Source organism: Lissotriton vulgaris, chromosome 1_1 (assembly GCF_964263255.1).
Source record: "Lissotriton vulgaris chromosome 1_1, aLisVul1.2, whole genome shotgun sequence".
NCBI lineage: Eukaryota > Metazoa > Chordata > Amphibia > Caudata > Salamandridae > Lissotriton > Lissotriton vulgaris.
This window is the reverse complement of record NC_141685.1, coordinates 807574700-807581148: the sequence shown is the minus strand read 5'-3', so window position 1 is coordinate 807581148 and position 6449 is coordinate 807574700. Positions and strand designations below refer to the sequence as shown.

Genomic DNA, 6449 nt, shown 5'->3' with positions numbered 1-6449 from the left:
TAAAAACAGAATGTGTTATGTAAATAATCTTATATGTGTTTTTACTTTTACATTAAGGTAATGGATTACCAAATAATCCAATATATATATTTTTTACTTCTTTTTATTAAACAGTAATTGGTACACTTTTACAATTATATAGACACAGGGTGATGTAGGTCGGTTATAAAGCAATGAAAATTTCCCCTTTTTTTAGTTTCTGTATGTCTCCCACGAGGACCAAATCTTAACCCATTTTGCCACGGCATGACGGCAAGTGTTTCAATAATTAAGCTATTTCAACATGGCTGACACGCTTACCTATTGTAATAGGAGAACGCGTGGGTAGGAAGGACTGAATTTCAATAAGAATGATTGGTTTCGAACCATTCCTTTTGCAAACGGTCCACCATTTTCACCTGCAACACTTCTCCTTCTCCTCCCTAAAGACTTTACAAATATAGGGCTGCTCGTTACAGAAGGCTGGTGCTCATCTTTGAATCACAGTTGCATCTACACATAACTTCATAAATATTTTCTTTAGCTCATCTAATTTGGTACCATACCCTTTATTTTGGGAAGAATGGGACGAGTTTGCCTGACAGTAAAATGGCCGCCACTTTTAGACAAAATTAAATAAAAAAAAACCCGAAAGTTATATCTCTCCATCTTCCTGCGGTAAAGTGCCTGACCTTAAGATGGCTTAGGGGGTTGATGGCAGCTAATGTTGACAAGGTGCGCACGCGCATCATCCAATGTGTCATGGGCACCCCTCCCTCGCGCGTACTCGTGCCCTGGGCCGCGCGCGCCGCCGCAGGCTGAGGTAGGGAACGGCTGGAGAGTCAGGACTGTCGGCAGTGCTGTCTGGTCGGGGTATCTGCAGCACTCGAGCGCCCCCTGCCGATGAGGCGGGAGTGGGTAAGTGATGCAATTATGTGTTAACGGGGCTGGACTGGGTGAGAGATACCAAACATTAACCAATCTGCTAGAAGTATGCCCCTTTTAGAAACAAACACAGTCCTACAGGAAGCAATCGCCCATCTGTGGGAGCTAAACTTTCTGCAGGAATAGGGCACCCTCCTATGTGAGCAATACCATTAAACTCCTATTTTGAGACCATACATCCCCCAAAAACTACCCCCTTACTTGGGACAAGGCGCCTTGTGAAAAGAGTACAACTCAACTTCTTCAGGGACCACACCCTCTTATAGGAACCAGGCAGGCACTTTACTATGGGAAACAGGCACCTTCCTCTGACAGCAGGGCAAGTCCAGCAGTGCAAGTAATCTGCAGGTACCAGAAAACTCAGAAAATAGCATCACTGATCTTTTGCAGGATGATGGAAACATGATATCCTCAGAGAACAACACAACATACTTCTAGACACCAGGCGCCTTCCTGCAGGAACCAGACCTACTTTTTTGCAGTTTTGTATAGTGGGAACTCGACCCGGATTGCAGCGCTTTACATGAGCACCGGTTATATTACACAAGGAGAAGAATCGTGCACCCTTTGAAAGCAGCACCAACGCCTGCCTCCTTCAGTAATCAGACAGCATCTTATATTAGAGGAGCACTACTGGTACCTTCCTGCATGAAGCAGACTCCCATTTTAAAGAAAGCATTCATTTACGTGACTGTGACACCTTAATGGGAAACCTCTATCCTGCTAAACTCCCCTTTTTGCAAGAACGAAGCACTTCCCTGAGAAGTAAAGGAAACTTCAGCTGGAACAGCTATGGAAATCATGTACTCTGTCCCGGAAGCAGCATTCTCCATCCTGCAGGAACAGCCCCCAATAAGGATTTAGTTAATATCAGAGGGCGAGCATCACCTTCTTGCAGAATGGCAAAACTAGACACACTTGTCTGCAGAAGCCCCCCCCCCCTCCCCCACACCCTCCCCCCCCGCTTGTACCAAGCTCCCTTTGCAGTTTAAATAACAAGATAAGCAAATAGGTCAAGACGCTATCCTGTAGGCTGCAAGGACCGCGTTCACCCCTTCAGCAGCAGAAGACAACCTGACCGTGCCTCGCAGGAGCAGCACCTGCTGTTTGCGTAGGTCACATCCCTTCAGTCTGTATAGTAGTCATATGTCCTCCGGCACAGAAAGGCTCTTTGAGGAATGGGCGCCGCTCTGTTTTAGCCAATGCTTTACACGGGCAGTCACTGTCCGGTAATGAATACCTGCGCTTCTTAGCACTGCTGCTGTACATTTAATGGGAGAATATCGGCAACCCTCGTTTACTAGCAGAACTCACCCGTTTAGGTAGAGCACATTGTTTTACAAGAAGAACCCCCTTCCAGGCATCTGCCACACTACTGCAGGTCGCACTACACCTGATTTGAAGAGTTGATATAAACGTATAATAAATAAATGAGATTGTGCTCTGAGTTTGCTTAAATAACTATCTTTAGAACTAGACCACATTAAAGAACAGCATGGTAAAACCATATATGTGTAATGGTGGCAAGCTAGGCCCACTTAGGGCTATGACAGACCCTTACTTGGTGCCCCCAATAAACTACGCAGTGCACACATATGGCGGTTATGTGCTTTGGCCACAAGCGGCCGTAGCATCTTTATTTAATTCCTTCAGCCGAGTCCTGTCCTCCGAGTGCATTGTATTGTAATGCCTGGATGGTTCACTGCATCTCTTCTAACCTTTAAAAGAAAAAGTAGAAAACCACAAAATGATACTGTAAGTTGTGAGAGACATGTGCATTATGCAATAACTCCACACAAAAAGTCTTTCAGCTTCCGACTGGGTCGAGGGTTGGCTCTCAGGTGATATGGCTGACCTTGTTGGAGGATTCACTGGCACTGGGTGCAGGATGGTCTTATGCTGTTGTCTAACGTTCACCTCCAGCAGCTTAATTTCTGTCGCCCCTACTGAACTTTCCTTCCCAAGTTTTCCCAACTGCCTCATCCCAGGTCGGTACACTACTTCAAAGTTGTAGTGATGCAACAGGACAGCCCATCTTTCAATTCTCGGAGGACCAATCTGTGCTGATCTTCCAAACAGCAGTACTAAGGGCTTATGGTCAGTAATGATTTCAAGTTCAAGTTCGGGCATTTGTAAAGCGCACTACTCACCCAGAGGGTCTCAAGGAGCTAGAGGGAGGGGTTCATTATTTGTCGAATAGCCAGGTTTTCAGTTCTTTTCTGAAGGAGATGTGGTTCTGAGTAAGGCGGAGGTGGGTGGGGAGTGAGTTCCAGGTCTTGGCAGCCAGGAAGGAGAAGGATCTGCCACCCATGGTGGATTTCCGGATGCGCGGGACTGCGGCGAGGGCTTGATTGGACGATCTTAGTTGGCGGGTGGGTTTGTAGAAGGACAGTCGAGTGTTGAGGCATTCGGGTCCTAGATTGTAGAGGGCCTTGTGTGCGTGGGTGAGAAGGCGGAAAGTAATTCTTTTGTTGACGGGAAGACAGTGGAGGTCTTTTAGATGTCCGGTGATGTGATCTTGGCGCGGGATGTCTAATATGAGTCTCGCTGATGCGTTTTGGATGCGCTGGAGTTTTTTCTGTAATTTTGTTGTGATTCCGGCGTAAAGTGTGTTACCATAATCCAGTCGACTCGTGACCAGTGCATGGGTGACAGTCTTTCTTGTCTCGAGGGGGATCCAGCGGAAGATCTTTTTGAGAATGCGAAGGACGTTGAAGCAGGAGGACGAGACGGCGTTGACTTGTCTGGACATCGAGAGAGAGGAGTCTAGAATGAAGCCAAGGTTACGTGCATGGTCTGTGGGTGTGGGTGTTGTGCCCAGAGCGAAAGGCCACCAAGAGTCGTCCCAAGCTGAGGGGGAAGATCCTAGGATGAGCACCTCCGTTTTGTCTGAGTTGAGTTTTAGGCGTCTCTGTTTCATCCATTCGGCTACTTCTTTCATGCCTTCGTGAAGATTGGTTTTGGCTGTGTTGGGGTCTTTGCTGAGGGAAAGGATTAGCTGGGTGTCATCGGCGTAAGAGATGATGATGATGTTGAGGTTGTGTTGACGCGCGATGGAGGCGAGAGGACTCATGTAGACGTTGAAGAGGGTGGGACTGAGTGAGGATCCTTGAGGTACGCCGCAGATGACTTCGGTGGCCTCTGAGTAGAATGGGGGAAGTCGGACTCTTTGAGTTCTCCCAGCGAGGAATGAGATGATCCAGTCCAAGGCTTTTCCTTGTATGCCGATGTTGCTGAGGCGATATATAAGGGTGCTGTGGCAGACTGTGTCGAAAGCGGCGGAAAGGTCGAGTAGGATGAGGGCCACTGTTTCTCCGTTGTCCAGGAGTGCTCGGATGTCGTCGGTCGCTGCAATGAGGGCGGTTTCGGTGCTGTGTTTGGCTCGAAACCCGGATTGAGATGGATCAAGGGAGTTGTTGGATTCAAGGAAGGCGGCGAGCTGGCTGTTGACGGCTTTCTCGATGACTTTGGCCGGGAAAGGGAGGAGGGATATGGGTCGGTAGTTTTTCAGTTCTGAGGGGTCTGCTGTGGGTTTTTTGAGAAGGGCGCTGAGTTCGGCGTGTTTCCAGCTTTCTGGAAAGGTGGCAGAGTTGAAAGAGCAGTTGATGACATCACGGAGTTGGGGTGCGATGATGGAGTCAGCTTTGTTGAAGATGTGGTGGGGACAGGGGTCAGAAGGCGAGCCAGAGTGGATTGAGTTCATGAGGCGAATGGTGTCTTCAGTGGTGATTGGGTTCCAGGCACTGAGGTTGTTAGTTGGAGGAGTAGGATCTGAAGGGGGTGGGGCGGGTTGATCGCTGGGAGAATTCTTGAAGCTGTTGTGGATGTTGGCAATTTTGTTGTAGAAGAAGGAGGATAGCGCATCGCAGAGGTCTTGGGAGGGAGTGATGTCGTTGGATGCTGCGGTGGGGTTGGTGAATTCTTTGATGATATTGAAGAGTTCCTTGCTGTTATGAGTGTTGTTGTCGAGACGATCCTTGAATGCTGATTTCTTGGCGGATCAAATCAGTTGGTGGTGTTTGCGGGTGGCTGTCTTGAGGGAGGCCAAGTTGTCTGAGGTTGGGTTTTTTCTCCAATTCTTCTCCATGGTGCGACATAGCTTCTTGGATTTTTTAAGTTCATCATTGAACCAGGGAGCCTTTTTGCTGGCTGATTTCAACTGGTGCTTTTTCAGGGGTGCTAATTCGTCTGCACTGTGGGTAATCCATTGCCTGAGGTTGGTGGCCGCTTGGTCTGGGTCCATTGAGAGGGTGGGAGGGTTTTGGTTGAGTGATGTGAGGAGTTGGTTGGTGGTGATTTTGTTCCAGTTTCTCTGAGGAAAAGGTTGTGGACGGTTGTGGGTCAGGGTGGTTTTGTAGCTGAAGTGAACACAGCTGTGATCCGTCCAGTGGAGAGCTGTAGTGCGATCGAAGGAGATGTGCTTGCTGGAGGTGAAGATAGGGTCGAGCGTGTGTCCGGCTGTGTGAGTGGGGGTGTCAACAAGTTGTTTGAGTCCGAGATTGGCCAGGTTGTCCAGAAGGGTGGTGGTGTTGCTGTCGAGTATGTTTTCAAGGTGGTAGTTGAGGTCTCCTAGAAGAATGTAGTTCTCGGAGGCGAGGGCGTGCGGGCTGACAAAGTCCGTGATGTCATCGCTGAATTGAGTGCGGGTGCCTGGAGGCCTGTAAATGAGGGTGCCTCTAAGGGTGGTCCTGGGGTCGGTGTGGATCTGAAAGTGGAGATGTTCGGCGGTTGCAAGATTGTCGTCGGAGCTGGTTGTGATTTTGATGGTGTTTCTGTGGACGATGACGATGCCTCCTCCTGTTTGATTGGTGCGGTCTTTTCGAATAATCTTGTAAGCGTCCGGTATGGCTATGGCGATGTCGGGAGCAGAAGATGTGTTCATCCATGCTTCAGTAAGGAAGGCAATGTCAGGTGACGCAGTGTCGATTAGGTCCCAGAGTTCTGTTGCATGTCTGTGGACCGAGCGGGTGTTCAGTAGGATGCACTTCAGGCGGTTGGGTTCGGAGCTGTGTGTGGAGGAAGTGGGTTTGGTGAGGGTCCTGAAGCAGTTGAACTTGCAGGAGAGTCAGGCGAATGGGCCGTGGGTACGTCCTGGAGTAGCTTCGCAGCATAGTGGTGTACGTCCGGGGTTGAGGGCGAGGAGAGTAGCGGCATCATATGTGATTCTAGAGGGTTGGGAGCCGCGGGGACCAGGGGGTATGGCGCTGGGCGCGGTCCAGGCGCGGACGGGCGTAGACGGGCGTAGACGGGCTTACCTTTGGCGCACCTTCGGCGCGCATGGGGCGCGATCGCTGCGTGTGGACGCTGCGCGTAAGAGCATCTATCATAAATGGATAGTGGGGGGGAGGGGTGAGGGAGGGGCAGCTGGGAGGCGGGTGCGTGCTGGGGAGCCTCGCTACGAGGCACAACAAACAAAATGGCCGTGTACTATAAATAAATACCAAATCAGGTGGCCGGTCCGATCTACAATGCACGCAACAGTTCAACAAAACAATTAAGCAAATGCGAGCGCATAGTCAATGGCC

General features: G+C 49.6%; 1 protein-coding gene across 1 annotated transcript in view; it reads left to right on the top strand.

Moving 5' to 3' along the window:
* Positions 1–768: 768 nt before the first annotated feature.
* LOC147747918 (rab GTPase-activating protein 1-like) overlaps positions 769–6449 on the top strand; it is a 1062456-nt gene continuing 1056775 nt past the window's right edge. The window contains exon 1 of the mRNA XM_086926396.1: positions 769–897. The gene's annotated coding sequence lies outside the window, so the exon portion shown is untranslated. The remainder of the gene's footprint in view (positions 898–6449) is intronic.